Source organism: Phoxinus phoxinus (genome assembly GCF_949152265.1).
Source record: "Phoxinus phoxinus genome assembly, chromosome: 13".
Taxonomy (NCBI): domain Eukaryota; kingdom Metazoa; phylum Chordata; class Actinopteri; order Cypriniformes; family Leuciscidae; genus Phoxinus; species Phoxinus phoxinus.
In genome coordinates, this window is record NC_136888.1 from 21,553,746 (window position 1) to 21,573,712 (window position 19,967).

Genomic DNA, 19,967 nt, shown 5'->3' on the forward strand with positions numbered 1-19,967 from the left:
TTTTTTTGGCATTCAAAACATCTTAAAATGCACATATGTAGATCAGAGAAATCAAAATTTTCTCGGGCCGCCGAGAAAATTATTGCAGATTGGCCCCCGAACACCCCTAACTAGTCTACCTCACATTTGGGACCTCAGTGATGATAAAACCCTGTCATCTGCATGTTAATGAAACTAGTTAATTGTGAGCGTTAGACCCTAAACCAAAGTGTTACCCTTTTTTCTATTTTTTTATCATACCCTCATTGGGGACTGAGCCACAGATCAGATTCATGTTCCATACTGGTCACACACATTTCAGTTCAGAGAACCAGATGTATATTTGTATTGATGATTCTAATTTGATTATTTTATATCCAATTGTAGAAATTTGTGTTTTGAAAAAGGTTTTGATTCATGGTTTGACTCCTAACCAATTTTCTACATTAAAAATTGTCTTTTTATGTGGGCTAGTAAAGTTAATTTCGGGCTACCAAAATCTGAAGAGTGCCTGCCCGAAGGGCTACCAGCGATTTAGAAATTTTGCGAGCCCTGGAACCTATCCCAGACTGACTACATTTTTCTTTCTCAGAAATAATACTTATTTTATGGTCATTATTATGGTTAATTATTCATTTCATAATGTAATAATATAATAATTATAAATAATAATAATAATTATAAAATGCATTTATTAAATTCAAATTTTAACTATTATTTTTTTATTATATATGAAATATATTTTAATATATTTTACATTTTTATTAAAATCTTACATTTTTATTTATTTAAATTCTTTTATATTGTATATAAATTTTAAAAAAAGATAATTTCTGTGCAACTCATTCCATATGTCTATGGCCACCGAGAGATATTTATGCATGTATAGTTTTTGCCAGTTCTCTAATATTTTCTAAATGTAAGTGTGAACTGAATCATTATTTCTGTGTGAAAATGTTTCCACTCAGGTCTTTCGGACAATGTACAAAAATTCTATGTAAATGTTGTCTAGGCCTAATAAAAAGGCATTTATGGTGCTTTAAACTGGTTTTGAGAATGCCACACTCATGGCTTTACTCAAAGATTGTCTGTGAATCTTTATAAATCACAATGATATGTTTGCAGAGAGTTTGTGCTTAAGACCCGTATTCTTTGCAGAAGTTATGTGGGCCACAGTGGGTTTCCACTTTTCTCGAGGCAGTTCAGGGCTGATCTCTCTTTGTGGAGCCCCGCTGTGTGATGTGGCCGGGTTATTAGACGACCTCAGTCTCCCAGTGGGCTCATGTGTAAATGCCGCTCTAATAGGAAATTAAACCTCTATCTCAGCCCCCATCAGCTGTTGTCAAATGCCTGTGATGTCATCTGTTCTTCTGAGGCTCAGTTTTAAAATGGCAAACATTAAAATGCTGCTCAATGGCTGAATGTGAATGTGCAGTCGCAGCGCCTGTGGAAAAGACATGCTTGATGTCAAATCGCTTTTACTGTAACTGAGCATCGGCTGTCTCAATGTCCCTTTTTTTTCCCTTCAGAGGAGAAGAAAATTCTCACATCATGTTTATATAGATGTCAAAAAACTGAGCTGAGGCTGAATGTGCTCATCGGCACAGAATATATACATATATCAGATTCTGACAGCAGGATGTGGACTGTCATCACTGAATACGCAGTGACCATTCTCTCTCTTCAATATGAATGGACCTCTCATGAAAAAATGCTGCTGAAATTGAAAGTCTGAAATCATGAATATCAACATGGAAAGTAGGGCTGCACAATATTGAAGAAAAATGCGATATGCAATAACTCGTTAAGTAATGTGATATTCAATATGTGATACGATAATGCTTTAAGTTTGTGAAATAAATTAAAATTATATTTAAATATATTTAAAAACTGAAACTGAAATAACCAACATACATTTCACATTCTTTTTGCATGAAGAAAGCATCCTTACAACTTCTGAAAGTGAACCAGTGTTGTACTGTAGCATTACATAAAAAGTAAATGTGCTTTTAATGTCAGTGTAAACCAGGGGGTTTAGGTTTTCAAATAGGCCTACGTTAGGTTTAACAACAAAAATTGGATTATCAAATGTAAAAATAAAACGCTGCTTAGTCTTCTCTGTATGAATTAAATACAGATTCTTATTAAAGCTACAAAAGTTCTGTCTTTTGTTGTTTGATTAACATTAAGCACACAGACGGAAGCAGGTTTATTAGGCTGCTGTCACTTCAAGAGCTTCCCAGATCCAATATTTTGTTACATGTGTGCTTTCTTTCTTAACAGTTTAGTCCACTTAAAACATAACTGACTGCGTTTACATGAATACTCACCAAAACAGGCATTTTGACACAATTGTGTGTGTATTTGGCAATATAAGCTGTGGGAGAGAACTGAATTCGGAATCACGTGCTGTCTGAGAGGCGGCTTTCTGTGTACTTCTGAGTACTTCACTTATTGCATTTAATAACATTAAGCATGTCACACTATTTAACAGTCGTGTCCAGTCTACTCTTTGCTGTCTATGTTGACCTAACTTGGACTTTTTGTAATCTTTTGGATTATTAAAATAATGTAGTTATCTCAACCCGTTGTGGTATGCATGATATACGTACATTTGCAATATTTTGATAATTGCAATATATCGTGTAGCTCTAATAAAAAGCGTTAATTTTTCCCTGAGAGGCATATTTATTCAACAAGTTGTTGACCCGTTCTTGACACCGAATCCACGCTGACTAAATAAAGAGTGAAAAATTCTCCCAATTTAACAACATAAATGCATTACTTGTAGTGGCCATCCGACAAACTAGTTAATTTTGCGGTAATTCAGTCCACACAAGTTAATTCGACAGATGGATTGTCACCAGCAAAAGCAATTCGACTTAGATTTGGCTCGTTTGAACATGTTAACATATGAAACTGTGACAAACAGAGTCTGCCAACAACACCAGCGCTCATTACGAACAGAAGTGCCCAGATGTCCCCATGTAGGGGGATTAGAATACTTCTGTAACAAAATACACAAATACACGGACCCAGATGTTTTTCAATTTGTCCAGATGCACAAAGCTCTTCCATCATCAGTAAAACCAAACAGGGACTCCTGAGACCCGACGGCCCCTATACTTGACATACAAAGAGAGAGAAGATGTGAGGGGAAGAGGTTAACAAGATTTATCATGACCACTCTCAGTGAAGTGTGAAGTGAGTCTCACACTCCTTGCAGAATTACTCTGACTACTTGTCAAGTGATTTGATAAGATACAGTCCTTGATATCTGGACTTTGAAACATGATCTGAATAGATTAAAAGGTGAAATATGGCTGAAGCTTGTTCGGGTAATGTTCTCAGCTCTGGCTGAGCTGCAGTTAATTGGTGATATCAAAGGTTTCTGCTAACTCTTAGTTGATAGACAAGATGTTCTTGCTAGCCTTCCTAGTTAGTTCTTGGTTCTCCGCCTCTGCGATAATGACCACACTCTAAAAAATAAAACATTGGGTCAACAAAAAAAAATATGTTAACGTTTTCCACTAGAATTTTTAATTTAAGACTGCTGGCATAATTACATTAATTCAAAGCGATGTTTTGAGTATGGTGAATTACCTTTTAGTCCACAATAAAACGCATTTCTAAGTAACATGAACTTAATAATTTTCAACATGAATGCAAGTAATTAAGTTGATCCAACATAATGTTTTAAGTTAGGTGAAGAAGCTTTTTCCTACCGAAGCTTCGAAGCTCAAAAATGGTATTCGGACCAGCCCTAATTTTAAATAACACAAATGAAATGACTGACTTTTATAAGGAATTATGTATATTTTTAAACAGCTTTCCAATCACTATTTATCTTTTTAGCACCATTTTTAAATTGTAATATATTTCTCTTTTAAACATACATGTAACATTCATCTTTTAATATATTTCCCTTTCAAAACATTTAAATGAACTATAATATTAATATATAATAATATTAACATAATTAAAGAAGTCGTTTGACATACGTTATAACGAGTCATTAATGTCCTTTAAATTATATGTTTCATATAATAGAACAGAAGCTATATATTGTGAATTTAAACATTTCTCGAGTCGTTTACCAGCGGCAGACGTCAGGAGGACCAGCCGAGGTAAAGGCTGTTCCAGGCGGCTTACATGGGCTCGAGCACCCGGTGATCTCCTGGGTCTCACACAACCCGAAAACGTCCGATCAAATGTTTTAAATAGGCGCTATCTTTATAAATAAACCACAGATTTGAGCTTTAAACAACTACATTCTCGATTGAACAACTCTTAAAACTACATTTCGTGACACAATAACAGTAGTATTTTTAAATTTCCCGCCTGCCTCTCCCAGAAGAAGCGGATTTCGCCTCGGACGCGCATCAATTTCGCTCCAAACGCTTGCTTTTAATAGCGTCCATTTCGCTTTGGACGCGCGAATGCATTCAAAATGTTCAAGCGTCAAATTAGACGCGGCAGGCGCGAATTTGACGCGCTATTCGTGTCCGGTGTGAACGCACAGTTACATAGCCTATACTATCAACACTCAACTCAAATTTCAGAATAAGGACTTAGAGATTTCGGTATTCGGTTACTATACAGTAGGCTATCACCAACAGAATCCTGAGCGAATGCAAATGTGTAATTAAACATAAAATTACTAACCATTCACCAGATTGAGTTTCAACTGCGTGGTCCCACTCGTCGTCTGGCCTTGAACATGCATGCGCGCGGAAACTGTGGGCCGTTTACACGTCATCAAATTGTATTTTACATTAGCAGAACTTAAAATTAAATTATTTTTGATTGACTGAAAATGTTAAACTCTGACAAGTCATGATAGTATATTGAATCAATAGGCATAATTTGTGTGTCATCCAAGCTCAATAAAATAACAATTACAAGTAAAAAGTCTAACTGTATCTCAGAACTTGATTTTTTATTTCACAACAATGTGTATATTTAAGTAATGACTAAAGGTCCTCTGAATTAGTTTTTAGAGTGCATGAAATAGGGGTGGGAGATATTGACAAAAATGAATATCTCGATATTTTTTTCCAATATCTCGATATCGATATTCAGACGATATTTTTGCAATCCTTCAAAGAAATGTGTGCAAACAGGCAAAGAAGGTCCAGTTGGTCTTTTGACTTGCTGCATTTGACCTATCATTGTATAGAATTACTAGTACAGTACATAAAGATATGAGACATTATTGATTTAAACATGAACCCAGTTACTGTACTAAATATTTATTGTAATACAAGAACAGTGCTTTTTCAGTACAATATATGTACGTAATAAATTAACTTTGTGCTTTGCAAATAGGCGGTTCACAAAATTCACGGTTTGTTTCGATACGATACAGTGATGTAGCCTACGTTTTCGATACAGCAAAAAGAAAGAAATGCCAGATAAATTTCCTATTTATTAAAATTAATTTTTTTTTGAACTTTCTTGGAACTTTTAGTTTTATAAATGGGGGTCATCTTTGAAGGATGAACAAATAATGTTTTGGTCATCATCACATTAAAAATAACATTTAAATATGATAATATTTGAGTTTTGAAGTGCTGGAAAAAGATGTGTGATGTAAGTTAGGCCTACCTGAAGGCATTTTACCATTTCTGCCAAACTTCCATGGTTACAGTCAGTGTTACTATATTAAATCCATGGTGAATGTTGCTGATCTGTGAACTAAGCCTATAACTAGTTCATTCATGGCAAAACGAAAACGAAACGAATCGTTCGGTTTGTATGCGTACCGAACCGAAAGCCTCGTACCGAACGGTTCAATACGAATACGTGTACACCCCTATTTGCAAACAGTACTTCTATTAGTAGACTAACAACAATGTGACTACCCATTTATTAGAAGTTAAAAGAAGCCCTGTTCGGAGGCTATTACGGTGGATCTCTTGGGAAAATGTATTCCATCTTTTGGACTCATCATTATGCAACGCAATTTTCTAATGATGCAATGACGAAACTCGCCACTTGAGGACACCACAGACATTTAAGAAAAACGTTTTAACTTCAGACTTCAGTTATCTGCAAACAACGCATATATTGCCTTTTCTATCAGCTATTTCATTAATCGTTCATCGGCTTTACTCTTAACGTTTTTGGATCGTTGCTTCAACCTAAGAAACGTCATAACACACAGGTAAGAACTCCGTAGTTGTATTGCAAATTAGTAGCAATTACTCTCGTGCAATTGAGGAACGATCGTGATTTTGTACAAAAAACCCCCCATAAAATACAGTCAAACAAACCCCATACAGTATTAAAATCGCTACATATCATAGTTTAGAAGGTTATAGTGTGTGTTATTTGTTTTCTCTTTAACTTCCTTCAGCTCTTTTTATGTTTGGGGGGTCGGATTGTACAAATTATGAAATATTCGATATCCCAATTTTGCATATCGTCCAGACAACAATTTGGATATTATCGTCTAAACGATATATTGCACACCTCTACCATGAAACTTATTTGAAACCACACTATCCGCTACTTATGATGATGTAAAGGTAGCGGATATATACTGCAGTATAATCATGGTGCTATTTGGAAAAAATGCATCACCTCGCACAAAACTATATAATCTACTGTGATGAGCGCTGTTCAAAGCTCCAGAGTTCCTCCATTAGACTTGAGGCCGGTGTGTCGTGCTGGTGTCTATCTTTAGCCTTGTTCCCCTCCCACGGCTCTCGGCCTTACCCTGCTTCATACCACGGTAACATTAATATAACTTGAATACATTAGCTCATCCATGAATGTGATTTCTGCCTGAGTCCCATAAGATTACTTTCCATCAGCTATGGAGATGAAGACGTCACGGCGTCATCAAGCTACGCCTTTATTGTTTTGAATAAGCGACCTTTAGCGGGGAAACTTACATACTGTGCCTTTAATCTTTAGAAAGATGAAACTAATTATTTTTCTCAATGAGCTTGTTAAAAAAACATTATATTATTCAACCTGTTTAAATAATATTGTAAGTGTGAAAAGTGTAAGTGTTTTTTTTGTTTTTGTTTGTTTCTGAAAAGCAGTGCTAACAATAAGTGCTAGTGTACGTTTGTGTCATTGATTGCAATAGTGATGGATTCTCTGTATGTGAGAGTGTGGGTCTGTGTGGGTCTCTCTTTGTGTTCTCGTGCATTGGTACTTGTGCATTACTTAGTCATTTCTTCTTTCCTGTAGCACTAATCCTTCTGTTATTTTGATTAGGCCATTGAATTTGTCTGCTGTCAATTGTGATTATGGATTTCCATTCCAATCTGCTGCTTTGCCACGATATAGGATACCTCCAAATTGGATTCACATCATAAGACACTTCCTTTACCCTATAACCATCAGTGTGTAGTCCCATCACTACACACTTCAGTTTAATCCTTTTGTGTCTTAGGCTGCTGAAAGCATGCAGATATAGTTTAGATCTTGATCTTTTGTTGTCAGGTTTGAGTGCTTTGCATTTTTAGACTGTTAAATAAATAATACATTAAAACATTAAAGTATAAAACAAATTATAATCCATTATTTATTTAACTTTGAATGAGATTCAAACTCACAACCTCTCTAACTCTCAAGCATGTTCTTCTGAGCCACATCAACTGTTGTTCAAGTAAAAGACTAAAACCTTTGAATCACCCTTCATTCTCCGATTCAGCTGAATTCTTCAAGAGCCTGAATTCAGTTAGGAGAAACGGAGCATTTTCTAGTCTTTTAATGTATTGTGATTAGGGCTGGGTATCGATTCAGATGTTCCAATTCGATTCTATTTCGATTCACAAGCTCTGAATTTGATTTCGATTCTCGATTCAATTTCGATTCTAAATTCGATTTCCGATTCGACTCAATGAATATAGATTTAATACAACTCCTATATGTATATATATTTTTAAATAGTGAACATAAGTTTACGAGTGGTTAATTAATGAAAAGAAATAGAGCCACAAACCTGTATATTAAACTATTTTTATTTTAGGTACTCTTGGGTACATTAAAACCCAACTTCAAATGCATACAATGAATAGACAGGATTTTGATGCAAGATCCAAAAAATGTTGATGCAAAATTTATGCTGAAAATTAGACAAGTTTGTGATCATATTTGTTATTTTTTTATATCTGTAGACTTAAGGGAGATAGTGTTTTTAGTACCAAACAAGCAATAATCATTTAGCATTAAAAAAACAAACAGGTGTGCACTCCTCAAAGCTGTTCTGGAAAACAGAGGCCCAGTTGCCTGATGGGTATTCTGTCTTGCTAATGCACTGCGGCGATGCTTTCTTTTGCAGCTTGCGTGTATGATTCTGTAGGGTGTGTGGAGAACATCTACATATGCTCAGAGTTTGAGAGAGAATATGGAACCGTGCTGATCATCTTCAGGGGGATGTGTAGAGCTTCATGCATCTTTAATCTCAGCCTCTCCTGCTCTGAGAGCGAGCACCCAGCCTTCACGCTGAGAAGACGTCCTTCTGCATTTAGATGAGGAAAGTCATACTCCATAATGTTGGGATATCATGGGCGCAGTCAGACAAAGAGGAATAAATCATACACGAAGCCACGTATACGGCATCAATTGGTAAAATGGCATGTGCGGAAGCGTGCAACATGTTCGGTTCGGCCTGAATGTCTCCGTCGAGCTTTCGGGAGCATGGCAGGTGCGGGAACTCTTTAGTCTGATCTCATTTGTGACCTTTTGCACCAGATCCAGAGCATAATTACGCTCAAAGGGCAAGAGAAAAAAGAAAAGAAAGAAAAAACCCCCCAAAGAAGTCTTCTTGACACTTGCTTCTGTCTAATTATCATGTGCGTGTGCTTCTGGTGTCTTTTATGTCAAATATACCATTTTACCTTTTTCGGTAAGAAAAAACTAAACTTGTTTGACATTTTACATATAATTGAAAATATATTACTTTCATCAACGCACATCGTTTTGGGTGGTAGGACTATACAGTACACGTTTATCCATAAAGTGTAGGTCTGGAAACACAGAAGTATTAACTGCTTTCATTTTGATGATAGGGCTATTTGGTGGGGGTGAAACAATGACTGAACTCCAGTGACCCTCCACATGTATTTGTCTGCGCCGGAAAAGTGCCACAACCGCTGATGATGACGGGCTCGATGCCTGCGGCGAAATGCAGATAACAGAAAGGCTCCATGAATATTTCAGACCAAAAACAGAGCTGCACATTTGAGCTGGTGAATGAATTGATTACTTTTGAAAATGAATCTTAAGTGGTTTAAATGCTCACACACCCACAGAAGCCATCACGCCTCCACACGCACAAATGTGAAGATATGCAGATGTATGTGGTATTCAGTTGCATCTATAAACGAAAGACCAGATTTTATGCTTTCTATGAGGAAAATGTGAGTGCCTTGCCTGTGCAAAAGTCGTTGCCGTATGTGGGAGGTTGCCAGGGTGTTGCTATGCGGTTGCTAAGGTCTTTTTTGTTGTTCCTAGTGTTTAGTATGTTGTTCCTCAGGGCTCTAGAAGTACTTAAGTAAAAGTACAGATACTCCATTCAAATATTACTCCAGTAAAATTATTAAGTACTCCCTTCTCAATTTTACTTGAGTAAAAGTACAAAACAACTTATTTTTAATGTACTTTACTGATAGATGAGTGTTTATTTTGTAATTTGATATACTTGTGTACTTTTATATTAATTTTATATTACATATTTTATGTTATCATACTGCTCAAAATACCTGGGGGAGGGGGGTTCTGGGTCTGACATCATTATTGTCAAGTAGCCAGCACTAGTCAGTATGAAAGATTAGTGGATGCAGATACATATGTACTGATCTGCAAGTAAGAAGATTAACGTTTTATTTTATTACCATTATATTATTATTTGTCATACACTATCAAAACATTAAGGGCCAGATTATATGGCATAACTTAGGAAAAACAAAATGTGTGTTGACAAAGAACATCAAAAGAGATGTCACAAAAGGTGAAATGCATAAGATTTTAAGAAGAACACATTATCCAATCATAATAGTTTTATATAATTTGATCTGCTACGGCAGCGGGGAAGAGGCATGGGCATTAATTTTAGTTATTTTAATGTTACGTTACATTACGTTTATTTTTTAATTTATTTTTTATTACGGTGGGCTGCCTTAAACAGCTCACCCTTTTACAGCAGATTTTGTTCATAAACAACTAAAGGTTGTGACCTAAATATGATTTTCATTTATAATAATCAATTCTAAAATTCCGCATTTGTAACTTACTCTTCGCACCATCTGTCGCGCTTGCCCTCAAGTTCCGAGGATCTCCCGGTTCTTGGCTCATTTTCAGTCTTATGAACTCAGTTTACTTGGAGACTTGATCATCCGGTGGGTTGTTGACTCGAGAACAGCTGCAATTGGATCAGTCCGATCGTTTGGTGGGATTTGCGAACCGATTTAACAGGCTCATTGAAAAGAATCAGCTCTTTCACAAACCGACACTGCTGTTGCATCTTGGAACGTGTTGATTTCTTCAGTTAAAAGTAACGAGGAATGAGATGTTTTTTAGGAATTGTAGTGGAGTAAAAAGTACGATATTATGCTAGAATGTAGTGAAGTTAAATTAAAAGTATATTGTAAAAAATATTCTAAAAATACTTTGTTACTGTCCACCACTGCTAGTCCGTATAGATATAACATGGGGTCCCTCCTTTAATGTAAATCGAGCCATATTCTATTATATTCTATTCTATCTGTGATTATTAAGCACTGTAGTTTGTTTCTCCTTTTGCCACATGTTTCTACTTTTTACAGTGTGTTCTGTTGATAATGAAATATTTAAATTATTATAACTATTTTCTTTTATTTGGCAGGACACAAATAGAGGAAGAGAAGTGACAGGTGAAGATAGATAGGAACAGGATTGGGAAATCGCCCAGTGCGCTGCTTCGAGACATGCCCAAGTCTATGGCTCTGGCATCATTTATTTTTTAGAAAGATATAGTTATTCAAACAAATATTTTGTAGCAAGTTGAAGTTTAGTTTTGCTTTACATTTTTAAGGCAGGGGTTAGTAAAGCACCACTAACTAGAAAGCTCTTATCTCTCTCTCTCTCTCTCTTGCTTTTTTCTTTACTAGTTCTTAGTAATTGTACAATATTGTGTTGTCTTTTTAAAATGTGCTGTTTGGGGAGTTCAACTGCAAGGCTCCGCCTTGAAAGAATAAAGAATCACTGCGAAGGAATTGGTATTCGACCTTCTGTGACTGACCATGTTTTTTTGTCAGTGCTGCCTCAGGGACATGACACTGTTAAACACACTAACTGTTCCCTCCTGGGTAATTCATTAGAGAGGGGGCCACGTTACGGTCATTACCTTTACAGCTCGCAGTGTCTGAGAGATTTATACGGTCGGCATATGGTGCTTTGGACCAGGAATTGTCACCACTATATCTCAGAGAGGGAGGAGAATAAAAACCTATTTCACATTCAGTTTTATGTTCATGTTAATTGAGATTAGTATAGTTACTGCATTCTTACCTCTGTATATCTGGAGGACAGACTCAGCCCTCACTTACGTAAAAATACCAGAACAAAATCATGGATATGTACCATGGCAGTACCATGGTATTCTTGGAAGTACCCTGGAGTACAATGTAAATGGCATGGTGGCATTTGAATTTTACTTTTAAAGTGCCATATGTTGCGCTGTGGTACCACCACAGGACTTTTTTGTAAGGGCTGTTCTGAGTTGACCAACTGTTTCGATTTATTTAGGTGACCAAAACCAAAGTAAATAAAGGCATCTCACAGAAAGAATATTCTTACAAGGAAATAGACGAGGGCTGTTTGAAGAGCGAAAGAACAAAAGCAGTGATTGATTCTTTGGTGAATTCAGTATTAAGCCTAGTTCTACCCTCAAAAGGATTTTCCACAGTAGATTCATTTGGAAAAAGGCTGTTTCATGTAGAACTCATTTTAATCCATGTCTGGAACCCAGAAAATGCATTAAAGTAAAAACGAAGAGCGCTGGAAGTACCACAAGCAAAATCACACACACGGCGGATGGAGAACAGCTTGAAGCCTTTTTGATATTGCTGTTATCTTAATTATGTCTGCATATTAACCAGTATTTCCATAACAACTATTGATCCATTTGGAGAGCTCTTGCTTAAGACAGCTGAAGATCTTGAGTTAATCTGGATTGTGTCCTTGTGAAGAAAACATACAAACTTGAATTTCATTAGCACCCCTCCTGAACATACATATTTAACTCAAGTAGCTTTCACCTATTCACCATGCTTTTCTTCTCTCGGGTTCCCAAGCGTGCCCCCTCTGGTGTCACAAATGCTGCTCTGCCCACAGCAAGCATGGCACCTCGCTGAGTGCGTGTGTGTATTTGGAGATCTGGCATAACGGCCGGCTCACAGGGAACTGTCATATGGCAGTGGCAAGCAACTTTAAGATATGTGTGGGTGTGATGTCTTTGGTGAAGAGTGCTAAAAACATCCATAGATGTGGACACCTGGTCACACAAACACATGGCCCCCTCAAACTCCCACACACACATAATTGTGTCTAATTAAGGCCTTTAATGTTTTTTTTTCCACAGATCTGTGTCATCATGAGGCATGGCTATAAGGCATGCGTGGTGACTAACAAGAAAAATAAAAAATGATACATCATTTTAGGTGCGACGAACAGGTTCCTACATAGTTTTTCTGAAAAACTTTACAATAAGGTTAAATTTGCTAAGTTTAGTTTGCTAAGAAGATTTGGTATCATTTAGGAATGCAAAGGACATTAAATGTAAAATGTAGGAATATTAAATTCTGGCTAATACCATAAGATAATCATATTTGTCGGAATCTGACTGAAGATAAGTGATTCATGGCCAATATCCAAAACAATTTTATACTATTTTGAAAAAAAGAAAGAAATATTTTTTAAATGTATAAATATGCGATTGTTCATTGTTTATTAATTTCCTTCCTTCCTTCCTTCCTTCCTTCCTTCCTTCCTTCCTTCCTTCCTTCCTTCCTTCCTTCCTTCCTTCCTTCCTTCCTTCCTTCCTTCCTTCCTTCCTTCCTTCCTTCGTTCCTTCCTTCCTTCCTTCCTTCCTTCCTTCCTTCCTTCCTTCCTTCCTTCCTTCCTTCCTTCCTTCCTTCCTTCCTTCCTCCCTCCCTCCCTCCCTCCCTCCTTCCATCCATCCATCCATCCATCCATCCATCCATCCTTCCATCCATCCTTCCTTCCTTCCTTCCTTCCTTCCTTCCTTCCTTCCTTCCTTCCTTCCTTCCTTCCTTCCTTCCTTCCTTCCTTCCATCCATCCATCCATCCATCCATCCATCCAAATGATGTTATATAATAAGATATTATATATTAAGTATATGATATAAGTTTGTAAAGCCTTGATGATGTTTATTATATTAGAAATTATTTACTAATGTTAATTTTCTTTCATAATACAATGTCTAATGTTAGTTAATATTAATTGAACTGTAACAAGTAAATTGGTATACGAAAATGCGTTAAAATGACATTCATTGTTTCGTGTTATCTTTGTAACCATTTAATTTTTGTAAAGTGTTACCAAATTTGCAACTTGAGTTTTATTCTATAGAAAGAGCTGCTTTGACATTTTGTTTTACACAAAAAGTCTTAGAAGTGAAAAGCAAAAGAGGGTAATTAGATGTTATTTGTTATTTGAAAATGAATCATTTGTCGAAGATGTGACTTAGATTCTAGATGGCAAATACATGAATTGTTCCACATCATTTTAGAGAGACACTAGGGGGCACGTGCCCCCCTCAGTTTTAACGGGCATGTTGCTTCTGCATAATACAAACGCTCAGTATGAAGGGACCAGTCTAATGGCTTGAACAAACGTCCCAGATACGATACAAGCTTGTCTAGGAAGAACTGCAGCCTGAACACGTCAGGAGATCTCAGCCCTGTGTTTCCTCTCGGTTGCCCTGCTTATGCATCGCTTCCTGTCCTATTACTCTGTTGTGTTCAAGGCCACTAAAGCCACTTGCTGAGACTTCATGTGTGAGAGGATCAGCCCTGTCTGGAAGTGGTTTTCTCAGGGTTATTTCTTTCAGGTCTGGTGCTTTAGAGCAGAAAGTGTGAGGAGAATTAATGTCATTGCAGTGTTTTTATACTTGCTTGGGGGCACATACATTTTGTTATCTCCACAAACACACACACACACACACACACACACACACACACACACACACACACACACACACACACACACACACACCACACATACAGTAGGGTCCAATCATCTGAGAGCACTAGTGAAAATACTTACTTACTTGCTTGCTTACTTACTTACTTACTTTACTTTCCCTTACTTTTATACTTTATTGTCAGACTAAGTATGACATTTTTCTTGCATAACAGTTCTTTCCTTCCTTCCTTCTTTAATATGAGTATACATTTTATAAGTTTTTAAACCTAATTATCATGTTCTCCAGCAATCAGCAATTTTTAAACCTAATTATCATGTTCTCCAGCAATCTGGTCACATGATCAATGAAATAATAGACAATCTTACATATTTTTATTCATTTTATGTTGCACTATTATTATTATTATTATTATTATTGTTGTTGTTATTACAGGTAAACAGGTTTACAGGTTTAAATTGCAGTGCAGGTTTAAATGTTCATTTCCAGATATTCATTGGGGATTTCTTGAGACCCAATGGATATGCGATCATGATTCTCATACAACACACTTGTCAATGTATTATAAAATAAAATAACAGTATAAAATGTAAAATAACAGGTAGATTAATTTTGTTGTAATTTATACATATATAAGTTATAATTTCTTCACCTCCATGTTGGGCCATCCCCATATTATTTTGTTCTATGAAACACAAATGCAGATGTTAAACTTCCAAACTGTTTTTTTTTTTTTTTTTTTTGCATAAAATAATGTATTATGGTGGTTTATGTTGCCAAGTTCAACCATAAAAGTCCAAGTCTTCAAATGTCATATGATAGCTTGTGTTGGTTTAAATTGATATATACTTGTGCTGTGTGTGTGTGTGTGTGTGTGTGTGTGTGTGTGTGTGTGTGTGTGTGTGTGTGTGTGTGTGTGTGTGTGTGTGTGTGTGTGTGTGTGTGTGTGTGTGTGTGTGTGTGTGTATATTTAAATATATATGGGTGTGTATATGCACACACACATATAAATATATATACACACATAATATTAATCACGTGATTAATGAATTAATCATCATGTTAAGTTCATCGTGATTAATCACTAATAATCGATTTGACAGCCCTATTATTTACTATTACTATATTCATTTGCATTCAATCACACAAAAAAACACTGATATCAGTGATGGCAAACTTGATTTTTGTGGTTTGACATCCATCATTTTAAAGCACCCTAAACATTCTGGAAAACATCTCCATTTGTGTAGTAAGAGTAAAGAAACTCCATCAGAGTAAAGAAAATTATACAAAATTGGGGGTGATTTTTTTAAACGTATTATCTTTTGATTTATCTTTTGTGTATGTGCGAGAGAAAGGAAAAGTTAAAGCACATCAGCTCATTCATTGCATGCCTGTTTTTTTTTTTTGTTTTTGTTTTTTTTTTGTTATTGGTGCAGCTGCTCTTTGATTAATAGCCGGTCTAACATTTCCCTCTAATCAAGGACAAATACTGCTGACCTTTTAATTGGACTGACAGCTCTGAACCCCAGTAGAACATCCACAGAGACAAACACACTGTGCTCATAGACTCTTTGATGCTGTGCATATACATAGCCTTTATACTGAACCAAGTATACTCGTGCAGGGAGTTAATGCCAGTATGCTTTGAAAATAACTCATTCTTCTCGGAAGCTACTCACATTTTCTCTCTTTCATTCAGTCTCGCCCAAGTCTCTCTCCCCATTAATTCATTTTCATTTAGAGGGACATTAAAAAGACTTCAGTCCTTTGCTTAATGCGTCTTCAAACATATACGCTCTTAACAAAGCTAATTTATGTGGCACCAGGACTTTGAAGGATGTCTCCCCTCTCACCTGGGTGTTTGTGAACGAGATCATCCCATCCGTGGTCACTCTGCTACGGGTGATGCATTTTAAACAGGTTTTCTATGAATCTCTACACAGGGGCTCATCCTGTCCATGTACTCTGCATAATAATAACGGCTTTGTGACATTCTTTTTAATATGCTGAACACAAAGAATAAAAGAAGGCCTGGAGTATCTGACCTCTTCTCAGCGACAGCCCTTTTCTTTCAGTTTTTTTATTCTTGCATTTTGTCACCCCGTTGCCCTCTGATTAATGTTCACAAACAGCGTATTGACATGACTGAAAGAGAAAGAGAGAGTAGGTTGTTTGGGAATGTCTTTGATGTTTGTCTCCCTACTTTTCAGTTTTCCCCTAAACCTGTCTAATGCGCTCACGCTGTTATATAATCCAGAAAGGACTAGCTTCTCTTTCCCTCTTATCTTTTCTCTCTGAATTTCAATTGTTCAACCTATGTCAACAATTGTCACATCTGAATTTTGTACTACGCCTTATACAGTAGTTCTTTTGCAAAAACCTACTGAACTGCTTATCTTTTAAGGCAGCATCCTAACTTATTAGTCACTTATTAGTGGCTAATTTGGAACACTTGCCGTATAGGCAGCAACTCCATGTGACACAACATAGACTTTTCATGGAAAGCTAATGACTAATTGATTCCAATAGTTTGATTTAGCTGAGCTTAACCTCAACCTATATTGGGTTAATATACAGGAAAAAAAATATTACTTATTGCAATAATTCATTAATAATGTTAAATATTTAAAGCTGCAGTCCGGCACTTTTTTGGGTTTAAAAATATCAAAAAAGACATTTTTAAAAAAAAACGTAATCCCGGCGGATCCCGAAAGTTTAAAGCGACAATCACCAGTGACAACTGGAGATTCACCAGTTGTAAAACCCAAAGACTTAAAAATATACATATTTTTCACGTTTTGACGTGATATAAGCAATCGTTAGATTTAATCAGCATGATATAGCTACTGCAATGCTTCCCCCCGGGACCCCTCGAATTTGGTCAGAACAAAAGTGAATGTTACTTACTTGTTCAGATGACATTTTCCGATGAAAATTCTAATGTTGACACTTTCAAAAAGTATACTCTGAGATTGCTGATGACAGTACAGTATCCACAGCGACGCGGCAGCCTCAATACATTGTGTTCATCCGCGCTGTTTCATGCCGATTTACTACCCACGCACAGTTAATAATTCCGCGAATAACTGCAATTGCAGATTTCTAACAGAGATGGCGACAAAGAGGAAAAACGACGGACTGCAGCTTTAATGTGTATAAAATATTTGTTTTGTTTTTAACTTGTCATTTCTCATTTTTTTGGAGAAAATTGGAAAAAAATTGGTTGCATTTTGGGATTTTGCACAGTGCAAAGGTCATCCGATACATCAAGCCATCACATTAGTGAAATTATGGTGAAATTAATGCGATTCTAACTTAGAATTTGGCAGACACATGGTATCTTGAGGTGCTGTCACATTAGCGAAATTTCGGTGTATTTTTTTGTAAAATCTGTCAAATCCAAATGACCAGTTTGAACCCATTGAAAAACCTGAGTGGAGAAATCGTTAAACTAGAAATAGTTTGGCTAGCCTGGAAGATAGTTTGGCCAGGCAAAATATTGTCTAGGTAGGTAGCTAACTAGATATCAGATCTGAGATATACTATGTGTATTTCAGAAATGTGTGGAACTAGCAGTGCTGTCATGGAGAGAGCTCAGACCTCACTTCTCTCCTAGACTCTGAATCACAGATGTTTACCATCACCTCTAAACAATCTGTATATCACACCACACGTTCCCTCTGCACTGACTGCTTACAGCGCTGACCACAACCCTCCCACTCAAGATCTTTCACAATGATTTTAGCTATTTTTTCCCCCTCCTTTAACTTTTGATTTCCCAAGACTGTGATGTCTAGCTTTGCTAAGGTCGTGTTCCTCTCAGGCTTTAGGCTGTTTTTGCATTTTCTTGGGCTAAACCAGAGTTCGATACAACCCCTGGTCTCTTTTCACAATGTATTTTTGGTTCCAATCCACTATACATATGCGTCATCATCCTGAGTACCATTTTAGACACGGGATAGAGTTACAACACAAGATGGGAAGATGGCAGCTTCACTTTATATAAATAATTTAGTCACTATAGAAACTGTACATGCAGCGAATTATCAATTTATTACTTTGAAAATAAGCAATTTATTTATTATTCCATAAAACAATACATTAATAAATTTAAATGTTTCAATATTTTTTTTATTCTTAGTAATGTAGATATAAAATAAAACAAACAAAGTGTTAAATAACTTGCCAAATCAATAGACATATATTACATCTCTTTATTTGACTCTTCATGTGTTTCACATTCACATTTAACTGCACTTTTAAAAATTAATTAAACATAGTTTACACTGATAATTTTATTAATAGTTGATTAATTCATATTATTTTAAGTGGCAGTCAAGGTCCTTCATATCAATGATGCAAATTTAACATTATCATTAGCTGTTCACTTCCAAGATTTTAGACAGATTGCATTAAATTCACTTGAGAACCATGGTTCACAAGATCCGTATGCAAGTTCACCATACAAACAAAACTCTTTTGAACTCAGGTCTGCACCAAAAGCTCTATTGTTAAAGCGCCCTCAGCCATGCGGCTCCCTGATATGAGCTAAAGTGCTTGCTAGGACAGCTCACTGTGTAGACCACGTCATTCTCCCACTCTCCAGGCAGCATAAAAGAAACTGTGTGTGATTGACAGATTAGATGTGATTTACATTGATCAGAGCGCATTCTGACAGCCTTCAAGCTCTGCGGCTTCATATCTAATATGAAGGGCCAGTGATTTTATCTGATTTTTCAGTTTACTATTGATCAAGGCCGATAACCAGCGCATGTTCTGCACCACCTTCCATTATCGCATGTTAACGAGCTCTTTGAATCAGATCAACAAAATGTTAGCCTTCAATCGCACCTATTACGATCTGAAAGTTCATTACATGCCCGAGGTAGATTAGAGGCAATAAATAATTTCTATAGCAGCACTTGTACACATGTGTCAGGTTGATAAGAGCTGGTAATTATAAACCGGCCAAAGCAAACAAACAGCAGTTTGATTGTTCTCCATCCAGACATCCTTTTCTCCCTTTAGAGAGCCACGGTTAATGTGCCAGACAGGGTTCGTGTGTAGAACAGAGCCATAGCGTGTAGTTATCTTTCAACAAAAGCCCAGCAACTGGTTGACAGACGTGGATTTTAAAGGCTCTGCTCTCTCATTATCTCCCTCGACTTGCGGTTTGATTGCCATGAAACCCTTCTCCTTGGGACTGTAACCTTGCTTCAAAACACTCCACATGCACACAAACAGGCTTCTCCAGTGGCCAGTATAGTTTCCAGACCTCTTTGTGGTGTATTGGAGCATCTCTTCATCATGCTCTTGCAGGCCTGTCTGTGTGCTCGTAATGAATAATGAGAGCTGAGAGGGAAGTGCTGAGGCTTCCTCTGTGAAATAACAGGCCACAATTGATCAGAGCTGCTCCTCTTGGCCTGGGGAAGAACACAAAGCTGGGAGGGTTCAGAAAAGATTGAGGAGGGAAATGTGGAGAAAAGGAAGGACAGAACTAGATGAGCGGGAGGGGAAGATGGAGTCATTTCCTCGAGAAATAGCAAGGAGACCCAGCAAACGAAGGGAACTTGTTTTTGGAGGCAGTCAAAAAGCACCTCTCATGCAGTCTGAGATGAATTAGCAACTCAAGGCCAAAATAATTATCCGTGGGCCCATCTCCAACCAGAACAGCAGGGTGGGCCACACTTTATGTTTCTAAATGGTGGGCTTTATTCTCGACCAAAGAGCTGCACAATTAAACAAAAGCTTAGCTTCGAATCAGGAGTGGAGAGAGGGGATAAGGTGTGCTGATAGCTCTCTTTCTTTCCGGGAAGAATT

At 36.8% G+C, this 19,967-nt stretch overlaps 1 protein-coding gene across 11 annotated transcripts in view; it reads left to right on the plus strand.

The window, feature by feature from the left end:
* The window catches only part of grid1a (glutamate receptor, ionotropic, delta 1a), a 309,909-nt gene that overhangs the window by 82,085 nt on the left and 207,857 nt on the right, over positions 1-19,967 (plus strand). Inside the window, exon 2 of one of the 11 annotated variants that reach the window (XM_079633391.1) lies at positions 9,009-9,188. The exons of the other annotated variants lie outside the window; for them this stretch is intronic. The gene's annotated coding sequence lies outside the window, so the exon portion shown is untranslated. The remainder of the gene's footprint in view (positions 1-9,008; positions 9,189-19,967) is intronic. 11 annotated transcript variants of the gene reach the window in all.